This window comes from Abrus precatorius, unplaced genomic scaffold, assembly GCF_003935025.1.
Source record: "Abrus precatorius isolate BTA unplaced genomic scaffold, Abrus_2018 Scaffold3, whole genome shotgun sequence".
Taxonomy (NCBI): domain Eukaryota; kingdom Viridiplantae; phylum Streptophyta; class Magnoliopsida; order Fabales; family Fabaceae; genus Abrus; species Abrus precatorius.
In genome coordinates, this window is record NW_020874373.1 from 20,502,062 (window position 1) to 20,513,311 (window position 11,250).

Genomic DNA, 11,250 nt, shown 5'->3' on the forward strand with positions numbered 1-11,250 from the left:
ATCTATGTAATTAAATGCAAATTAACCAAAAATTAATAAACCTATGATATTTACTCAAAATGTGATTTCTATATTATTTGCAACATCTAAGTCCATTTTTCCCATCAAAGAGCACCAAAAAGGCAAGTAAAAATATAATAAAAGGTGGATTCATCAAGAACCGATTGTATCTCAATCTAATAAGTGTACGTATCTTATTTAAATTTATATTTTTATAGGTATCTATATAATTTTATTCCTTTTTGCAATTGTCTAATGAGCATCTGATTAAAAAAGTTAATGAAAATACGTGCTTGAACTTGAGAATAATAAATTTAGCTAGAGAGTTATAATGAATAAAATTATGTAAATATGCAGTATATAAGTATGCATTGAATCAGAGAAGAGAATGGCACAAACCTAAAGAACATTTTGAATATAAGAACAAGAGGTGTGTGCCACATGAGTAAGCGATGAATACCTAAGGAGAAAAATTCCAGCTAGGGGACCCAAAGAAAGAAAGAATACAAATTGGTACCAGGAGTTCCTATGGCGCTAATTTAAGGTAATCTATATACGTGCTATCGATTGTTGGTCAATGATAGCATTCCACCATTTTGGCTACCTTTGTGAATAAAGATAAATCCTGCAAGAAGCAAGATGAAACATGAACTCTTGACTATTCACCTTGTTTACTGACAAAGGATACGAGCCATCATGCTTTTGTATATTGAGAAAGAATAGCATTCTAAGTATTATTCATGCATTTCAAAATTGTTCTGACTTTTTTTAGTTACAATTGATTGTAAAATTTACTAAGCTATAATCTGAATGCCTATGTGTTCTTCATTATCATGATGATTCTCACCCCTCCATTTTCTTTTAAGTGATTGTACTATTTTCTTTCTAATAATCATTAAGATAAAGATGGCAAATGCTAGAGTTATGTTTAGAGTAAGGGTAACATTTCAGGATGCATATTATTGCTTAACTAGGGAAGTACATGACACTCATGATCAAATAGAAGGGCAATGAGATGATACAGCTAACAAACTAAATGAATCAACTAACTACTATTATAGGAAGCTAATTATCATTATTAAAAGATGGGTAACTGTGATGCTAACTAATAGTGATTGTCTCCTCATTATTTCTTGTTCTTGTGGGAGTACTTACTCTTCCCATGCTCCTTGGTTGAAGTCTTGTAGTAAAATATGTGGTTGTCCATCTCCATATTCTCCATAATTGTGTTAATGTTAATTTTATGCGGCTAGTCAAAGTTTCTACATTCTTTCTAAACAAACAAATCACATAATATGACAAAGCCACATTAGCAACAATAGAACCGATGAAAATTAGCCCACAAAAAGGCTAAAATCCTATTGCTACATCTTTTGTGTTGCTCTCAGGAGAACAATTTGCAGTGTCTTCTATCGATAACATATCTCTTTTAGTAGCCAGTGAGGAACCCTTTGGAAATACCTAAGGTATCAAATCCCAAAAATATTTACTACTAGACCAGGATTTAAAAAGGATTTAAATTAAATCCTTTCACATTGGTATTGACAAGCGTCATGCTATAAGAAAGAAAGACACAAGTAAAGTCAATGGAACGTACAGAAATAATGATGGGTCTTGCTGTAATTATTTTGTATCTTTTCTTCTCATAACATGATGAAAACTAACATGAAAGGATCATGATGCTTTTAAGTAGGAAAATCATTTTTTAAAATAGCATGCGTTAAGTCTTCTTAATTAAATTTGGTAGGAGTGAACATTGGACAAATTGAAATATTAGCATGATAAAATATATGAAAATATTTTGGTTTCCTACTTTTATTTCTTATTTTTACTTTTAATTATAAACAATTACCTTATTTTTATTTTTTCTTTTCAAGATTTATACAGGAAACCTTTATATTATTTTTTGTTTCATGTACAAGTCTTTAAAAACAAAAAACAAAATGAAAATAAAGTAGTTGTCATAATTAAAAGTGAAAAAAAAATCAAAAACCATTAAAGTCTCCAATTCTTACTGCTATACCAAACATGAATCGTGAAACAGTGAGAATGAGAGGAGAGAAACCCACAAAACCAAAGCCACCAAGCTTGAAAGTGTTCCCTACTTTCACAAGGCTCTTGCATGAGTACTTTGCCAAAAAGACTTAAGCATGAGGCGCAACAAAGAAAGCCACTTCAATACTCTTGTTTTGAAAGGCAGCAAGGTAATCACTTACGGAATTCGTTTTCTTAATGTTCTCAGGCTTTAATTTCAATACATCAGTCAAATACTTGACAATGAAAGAATTTTCATAAAAAACAAGCAAGGAATTTCTTTACTGAAGAGTCTAAATGTCTAACACTGATGGTTCTAATTGAGAAACAGTCACCATTGATGTCAAACTTGTTGTGAAAGTGCTTGTTGCAATAAGGATAACAAATAGCCATGGTGCCAGCACAGTTCTAGCTAAGGGACTTTTTATTGGTTCTCCTGCTTATTGTGAATGTACCAAGACTAGGCTTTTCAAAAGTTAAAAAGAGTGAGATTGAAAAGCTATGGGCCAGTGCTCAATAATTCAATATCATATGCTATATGTAATATTGAGGAAACGGAGGATATTTCAACATGCATTTCGAAACTAAGAATTGCTATACACAGTATACTGATTTTGTTTATTTTGAAACTCTGGAAAATTGGACAAAGAAGCATGACAGTATTATATAAATTTATTGATAAAGAAAATGTTTCTGGACTTACCATATGAATTAAATATTATGGTGACTAAAAGCCAAAGCATGGCCCCAAATCCTTTTAGGTCTGCATTAACTTCATGTTCAATCAACCAAATAACAAACCCTATGAAAATATGTGTTGCAGCCATCATCAACCACATCTTTGTTGTAAAGGCATACAAAAACATCCATGTTTCTTTTGATTTAACTAGCTTTTGAGTAACCACCATTTCGAGGCCATAATTAATATACTATTGTGAGAAGTCAACTAAATGATATCTATATGCCATTATTGATGGATCTCCAACTGCAGCATCTAATTTCTACATCAGAAACAATAACTTAGATTTAAGTATTAATCATAAGAGCCACTAAAGGAAACAAACTCATATGGTAAGTGATAACCCAATTTTTTAACAGCTACTTTGAACACATGGATTGAGAAACCGGTGAAGGAAGTTTCATTATTGCTCTGATTATATTTCACATCCACAAACTGAGTAAAAGCACCATTTGCAGGCACTCCTATTTTCAATGACTGTTGCTGATTACTGTGTGTCCAACCTTTAGGTACTAAATGTAAGCCTCCAGGCCAATAAACCATATATATACCAACACTCTTGGAAAAACCAAGTTCTGGAGACCAAAATGCCATTTCTCTATAACTTTTTCCTATCACATTTATTATATTGAAACTAGTATTTCTACGAAGTCTATCAAATTTATTTGATATAATCTTTTTTGAAAATTCTTCAAGGGTGAACTTCCCTTGTGATGATTCATCTGCAGCCTGAGCAAAAGCCCAAGTTGCATCATATGATCAAGTGCAAAGAAACTTGGGTTGTTGTTCTCTTCTTCAGGGAACTCCAGTGCAAAGCTTATTCGAAATTTGAACTTGAACTTTCTAATTTCCTCTTTCTTTTCCATGAAGTGTGTCCTTATTCAAAATTTGAACTTGAACTTTCTAATTTCCTCTTTCTTTTCCATGAAGTGTGTCTTAAATCCAATAACTCCTTGCATGTTAGAAATAACAGAAGAATTAACGGAATCAAGAAGGTCAGCAACCCCATCTCGGATAACCTATTAGAAAATAATACAAATTTTTAGAATAGTTTAGAAAATTATATGGAACAATTTAGAAAAAATTATTTTTATCTTCTAGTTTGTAAATACTTCTAGAAAGCATTCTAGAACATCGTAAATCTTTTAGTTTCAAGATAGTTCTAAAATATTGAACTACCAAATATAATGGTGGAAAATGACTATAAATAGGCATTCTATCACATTGTAAATGACAAGAAGTAATCAAACTATCAATTCTTCATCTCTTGAGTCTCTTATTAAAACTTCTTCAACTATCATTTTCAACAATTCCTACTAATATATTTCAATTATCTTACTCATCTTACCTACACCAAAAACTATCATAACCCACGCAGAACCTTTTCCCATCAAACCCATATGCTTTGCTTTATCAAAAAGCATAGTAGCCAATTCTAAAGAAGATTGAACAATCAAGAACACCCTTTTACTCTTGTTTTTGAGCTTATTAAGTTCGTGTTCAATTGTAGCTTTTGGATCTGATAGAGTGGTTAAGGAAGACAAAGCTAAATGGTTATCAATCTCAGAACCAACAAGTCTAAGAGAATAGGAGAGGCCATGACCCAATATGGCCCAATATCTAGAAACATCCCTAACAATATGGTCTAATATCTAGAAACATCCCTAATCATATGGCTCAATATCTAGAAATATCTCTAATCTAGAAATATCCTTACTCTAGACTTATCCATTCTCTAGAAACATCTCTAATCTAGAATTATCTTATTTAAAATACTATAAAATACTCCATGTTCTAGAACCATCCTTGTAATACTATAAATACCCCATTGTACTCCTCATTTTGGCATCAAGTTGAAGAAGCAAATTCTCATTCTCTACTAAGAGTTTCAAGCTCTAGTTCTCTCTTGTCCTATTTGAGAGTTCTAAGCATTTCTTGGTCACTTTCCTTTACTGGTTTCTGAGCCATTTGGTATTAAGAGCCAGGTTCCCAGCTTCCTACGCTCTTGGTCATTTAGAATTCACCTAAATTCTCTTCGCTTCTTTCCTTATTGAAGATAGTTTCGGTCACTCTTAAGAAGCATTTTGAGTTATTTCTTAACAAGCCAACACCGTAGACGCGCTCAGGAGAGGTTGAAGACAGTGACATCATCAGTCGCGTGAGCACCACGCATTCAACAGTGTTGCGCCGCATATTATCCCAAACCTTTTCATAATTTTATTCACACCTATACAACAAAATGCCACCAAGATGCCAAAACTGAAGGAATGCTCAAGAGATCGAGATGGACGAGTTACGCCGACAAATTCAAGAACTACAAGAAATTGTGAAGGAACAACAAGCTCTACTTAATCATCGAAGGAACTCTAATTTAGAAAATGATTCTGAAGAAAGTGACTCTTCGTCTAACACCAGTCACCCACGAAGAAATAGCACTCGAGGCTACTTCGACAACATCAAGATAGACATTCCTGAATTTGAGGAGAGACTATAGCCAGATGAATTTGTGGATTGGCTACAGACAGTGGAGCGTGTGTTCGAATTAAAAGATATTCCGGATGAACAAAAGGTCAAGATTGTCGCTGTTAAACTGAAGAAGCATGCATCCATTTGGTGGGAAAATATAAAGAAGAAACGTGAGCGGGAAGACCGAAGCAAGATAAAGACATGGGAGAAAATGAAAAAAGAACTCACTCGTAAGTTTCTTTCTGACCACTACTATCAAGATAATTTTATTAAGCTCCATAATTTATGCCAGGATTCTAAGATAGTAGAAGAGTATACTAGAGAATTTGAATTATTGATGATGAAATGCGATATACAAGAGAAGGAAGAACAAACAATTGCTAGATTTCTTGGAGGGCTAAATCCTAAAATTTCCCAACTTGTCCAACTACAACAGTATTGGACCCTAGATGATGTCATCAAGTTAGCCATTCGAGTCGAAAAGCAACTCCCTAAAAGATCAATTTTCCAACCATCATCCTCACGAAGCCCTTTTACCCCTCGCAAAGCTCAACCATCGCAACCTACAGCTCCAAACAAAACCCTTTCCAACCCTGTTAAAGACACTAGCCCCAAACAAGCAACCCAATCCAAATCGCCCAAATGCTTCAAATGCCAGGGTTATGGGCACATTGCTTCCAACTGTCCCAATTGAAGAGTTGTCACTATCATTGAAGGAGAGGCCTACGAAGCATCTAAAGAAGAACTTGAATTCTACCAAAATGATTTCAACAGTCTTCCAGTATTTGATGAAGAGTTGACCCCAGCAGATCATGGAGAAGCCTTAGTGGTTAGACGCAGTCTTCACACAGCAGCCGTTAGAGAAGAACCATGGATGAGACACAATATATTCTACACTCGATGCACCACTCAAGGTAAAATTTGTGATGTCATCATCGATAGTGGAAGTTGTGAAAACGTTGTGTCAAGCTACATGGTGGAGAAATTGAAGCTCCCTACTGATGATCATCCACATCCCTACAAGCTACAATGGCTGAATAAGGGTAATGAAGTTAAGGTTAGTAAACGTTCCCTAGTTGCTTTCTCAATCGGAAAAAAATATCAAGATGAAGTTTGGTGTGACGTCCTTCCCATGGATGCCTGTCACCTCTTATTGGGACGTCAATGGCAATACGATCGGAAGATTATGTATGCTGAATTTAAGCATACCTACTCATTTGTCAAAGATGGAGTGAGAATCAAGTTGACTCCATTGGGTCCAGAAGAAGTCAACCCGACCTCACGCAAAGCCAAACCACTCGTATCCCTAATCTCTAAACCACAACTTAAGATGATGCGAGAAGAATCTCAATCAACAAGCTTATTACTCATGGTCGAACAAAACATTGGAACACCTATTCCACAAGAAATAGAAAAGCTCCTTGCAGAATACCCAGATGTGGTACCTGAAGAAATTCCTCCTGGTTTACCACCTATAAGGGACATCCAGCATGCCATCAACTTCATCCCAGGAGCTGTTATCCCAAACAAACCTGCTTATAGGATGAGTCCACATGAACTTGCTGAAGTACAACGTCAAGTGGAGGATCTCCTCAAAAAAGGATTGATACAGGAGAGTGTCAGTCCATGTGCAGTCCCTGTCATATTAGTGCCCAAGAAAGATGGAAGTTGGAGAATGTGCATGGATAGTCGAGCCGTGAATAAGATTACCATAAAGTATCGATTCCCGATTCCACGACTCGATCATATGCTAGACCAACTACATGGAGCAGTCATATTCTCAAAGATTGACCTTCGCAGTGGCTATAATCAGATTAGACTACATCGTGGTAATGAGTGGAAGATCGCTTTCAAGACAAGAGATGGGCTATATGAATGGACTGTCATGCCGTTTGGCTTATCCAATGCACCTAGCACCTTCATGCGCCTAATGAATCAAGTACTACGCACTTTTATTGGAAAGTTTGTAGTTGTTTATTTTGACGATATTTTAATCTATAGCAAAAATAAGGGAGAACATCTAAACCATATTCGCCAAGTGTTGGACGTTTTTCGGGAGCAAAAGTTGTATGCCAACCTCAAAAAGTGCACCTTCTTGACCAATGAAGTAAATTTTCTGGGCTACATCATTACGAGTGAAGGTGTCAAGGTTGATCCTAGCAAGGTTGAAGCAATCATCAACTGGCCTACCCCTAACTCTGTGCAAGAAGTACGGAGCTTTCATGGATTAGCCTCGTTCTATCGAAGATTCATAAAGAATTTTAGCTCTATTGTTGCCCCGCTTACAGATTGTATTAAAAGAGATAAATTTCAATGGTCAGAACGCACTCAAAATAGTTTTGATGAGTTGAAGAGATGACTAACTGAAGCTCCAGTTTTAGCACTTCCTAACTTTGATCAGGTGTTCGAAGTAAGCTGTGATGCTTTGAATAGCGGCATTGGCGCTATTCTCAATCAAGAAAGAAAGCCTATAGCTTTCTTTAGTGAGAAGCTAAATGATGCTAAACTCAAATACTCCACCTATGATAAGGAGTTCTACGCTGTTGTGAGAGCACTGCAACATTGGAGTCACTATCTGCTTCCTAAGGAATTCATCCTTTATACAGATCATGAAGCCTTGAAACACTTGAATTCTCAACAAAAGATCAGTTGTAGACATGCATCCTGGAGTGAGTTCCTTCAAGCCTATCCGTTTCTGCTTAAACACAAGTCGGGGGTTCAAAACAGTGTAGCAGATGCGCTAAGTCGACGACGTGCATTACTATCTACAATGCAGATGAAGGTAGTAGGTTTTGAAATTATTAAGGAATTGTATCAAGATGATCCAGATTTTTGAAACATTTGGAGCTCTACAGAAAATCAACCTTTCCAAAATTACCATCGACAACAAGGATTCCTATTCAAAAATAATGTCTTGTGTATTCCCCAATGCTCCTTAAGAGAAGCAATCATTTGGGAAGCACATGACGGAGGATTAGCCGGATACTTTGGACGAGACAAGACAATAGCCTTAATCAAAGAAAACTTCTATTGGCCGAGACTTGAAAGGGATGTTATTCGTCACATTCAAAGGTGTCGAATATGTCACCTTGCCAAGTCCACAAGCCAAAACACTGGGCTATACCTACCTCTTCCAGTACCAGTTGCACCATGGGAGGATATCGGCATGGATTTTGTATTAGGATTACCTCGTACACAACGACAGAAGGACTCAGTAATGGTGGTCGTGGACCGGTTCTCTAAAATGACCCATTTCATACCTTGCCAAAAGACCAATGATGTTGTTCACATTGCCGATCTATTCTTCAAGGAGATTGTTCGACTTCATGAAATTTCCAAAACCATCACTTCGGATATAGATGTTAAATTCTTAAGCCATTTTTGGAGGACTCTATGGAAGAAGATGGGCACTAAACTACAGTTCAGCAATGCTAGCCACCCCCAGACTGACGGACAAACAGAGGCAATAAATAAACTTTTAGAAAATCTACTACGAAGCTTTATTCAGAAGAATCTTCAACAATGGGATCTTATCTTACCTTAAGTTGAGTTCGCCTACAACAATTCCAATAATCCTGCTACTGGAAAATGTCCATTTGAGGTCGTGTATGGTACTAGACCTCTTAGCCCATTGGACTTGATCCCTATTTCCACTAATAACCAGTTCAGTGTCGATGTTGACCAAAGAGCAAAGGAGATTAAGAAGCTTCATGAGCAAGTTCGAGCACAAATTGAGAAGTAAAATACCAAGTATAAAACTCAACAAGATAAGCATCGAAGACATGCTATTTTCAAAGAAGGAGATTTGGTATGGATTCATCTGCAGAAGGATAGATTTCCAAAGCAGCAAAATGCTAAATTGTCTCCAATAGCAGATGGACCATTCCGAGTAGTACAGAAGATCAATGACAATGCTTATAAGATAGAACTGCCTGAGTCATACAGAGTTTTTGCTACATTCAACGTTGCAGATCTATCGCCTTACTATGAAGATAATACTTAGACTCGAGGACGAATCTTTTCCAACCAGGGGAGTATGACCCAATATGGCCCAATATCTAGAAACATCCCTAATCATATGGCTCAATATCTAGAAATATCTCTAATCTAGAAATATCCTTACTCTAGACTTATCCATTCTCTAGAAACATCTCTAATCTAGAATTATCTTATTTAAAATACTATAAAATACTCCATGTTCTAGAACCATCCTTGTAATACTATAAATACCCCATTGTACTCCTCATTTTGGTATCAAGTTGAAGAAGCAAATTCTCATTCTCTACTAAGAGTTTCAAGCTCTAGTTCTCTCTTGTCCTATTTGAGAGTTCTAAGCATTTTTTGGTCACTTTCCCTTACTGGTTTCTAAGCCAGGCCAAGTAGTATCCCTGGGTCAGAGGAAAACTCGTTATTAAGTTCATAGATTGCGGTCACTTTTCTCCATCTGAATTCTCCAACAATGCTTGCAATGCATTGCATGTGTAGATTGATATCATCTCCCACTTGGATGAAGTATGGTAATTGAAGAGATAATAGCTCTACGCTGGCTGTAGGAGATGTTAGAGACAAGATAAGAATATTCTTTATGGTGTCGTTAAATTCACTTGCTTGAGTTGCTTCATTGTGTGCTATTGTTCCAATGATGGCTAGCATTTGGTTGTTCTGTGCCAGATCCATAGCTATATTTTATGAACAACATAGTGCTGTTAGACTATTTCATTTTTACTGATTTTGTGACAAATCAGTCGGTAATGAGAGAAATGAAGGTATATTATACTACCAGTTTACTTAATAATAATAATAATGACGACGACAACGACGACAGGTGATTTTTTAGTTGAAATCCTGAAATTCATATTTAATATATTAGAAACAATATTCGTGTATCAAAAATTGAATGGAGAACTTGATGACAAGGATATTAAAAAAAAAAGTTAATATGTGTTTTATCCTTATAATAGTAATGATGACTTTTTTGAATTTCTAAGTATATACGTCGATGCTCTATATGATATGAATGAAATGGGGAAAAAACGTCGAATGGAAGAAAAAAGAACAAAAAGCACAAGAAAGCAGGAGAGACAAACTCTAATGTGATTTATGTGCTACAGTGACCGTATAAATTTCTGCCTAACCTTATACCTTATAATAAGACAAAAAGTTAGAAGTGGACATTACCACTAGCAATTGCATGAGCTGAATTCCGATGGGAACTTTTATCTCTAGATCTAGCTTGAAACAACTCAAGTTATTGAACTCTTGGACTGCAATTTCCATAGCTATCTTTTGTTGCTTACCCATTAGTGAATCCAAATCAAGCACGGCAACTATGCGCCTAATTGGTCTTGGAGTGATTAAACAGTGATCTATTTCATGTGCTAGAAGTACCCTTGAATATCATTCTGCCCTTTCTTCTTTGGTTTGTGATTTCAAATTCTTATTAGTTACGTCAGGTCTTTTATCAACCTATATATATGATTGATGCTTGAGATGTTAATATAAATCACAGATATATCTCCCCTGAAGGCTTAAGGCATAAGTTTATGGGATAATTAATAATAGTTAATAGACATTTCCAGGTGGAACTTGAAAGTGTTCTTCATATAACCAAGAACAAACAGACAAACAAATGTTTAACTAAGAATATGGCTAGAGCAAAGTCAATCAAAGATAATGAAATAAATGAGTAGTGTTTGCTCAGTGCAATACTTGCTGATGCTGCTAAAGAAAGTGATTGAGGTTTAAGTTGTCTTAACAGGAAAATTTCCAAGCTGCTGCCTGCTTTGATTTTTTCCATTTTTTCTTACATCTAAAGAATCTTAATTCATTATCCTTGTTTAATTATGTAAATTTTGGGAGACAGTTCAAGTCAATTGCAAATTGCATTAAACATGCATCCTTATTGATGTTCGATGCAATTTGCATAATATGACAATTTTCTTTGCGTGCCTTATATTGGTCCACTTCTGAAATTTGACCATAGGAGAGATGAGACCCACTCAGCAAGGAAG

The 11,250-nt window shown here is 35.7% G+C and overlaps 1 pseudogene; it reads right to left on the reverse strand.

Moving 5' to 3' along the window:
- Positions 1-1,101: 1,101 nt before the first annotated feature.
- LOC113862319 lies at positions 1,102-10,555 on the reverse strand (annotated as a pseudogene).
- Between the last annotated feature and the right edge of the window lie 695 nt (positions 10,556-11,250).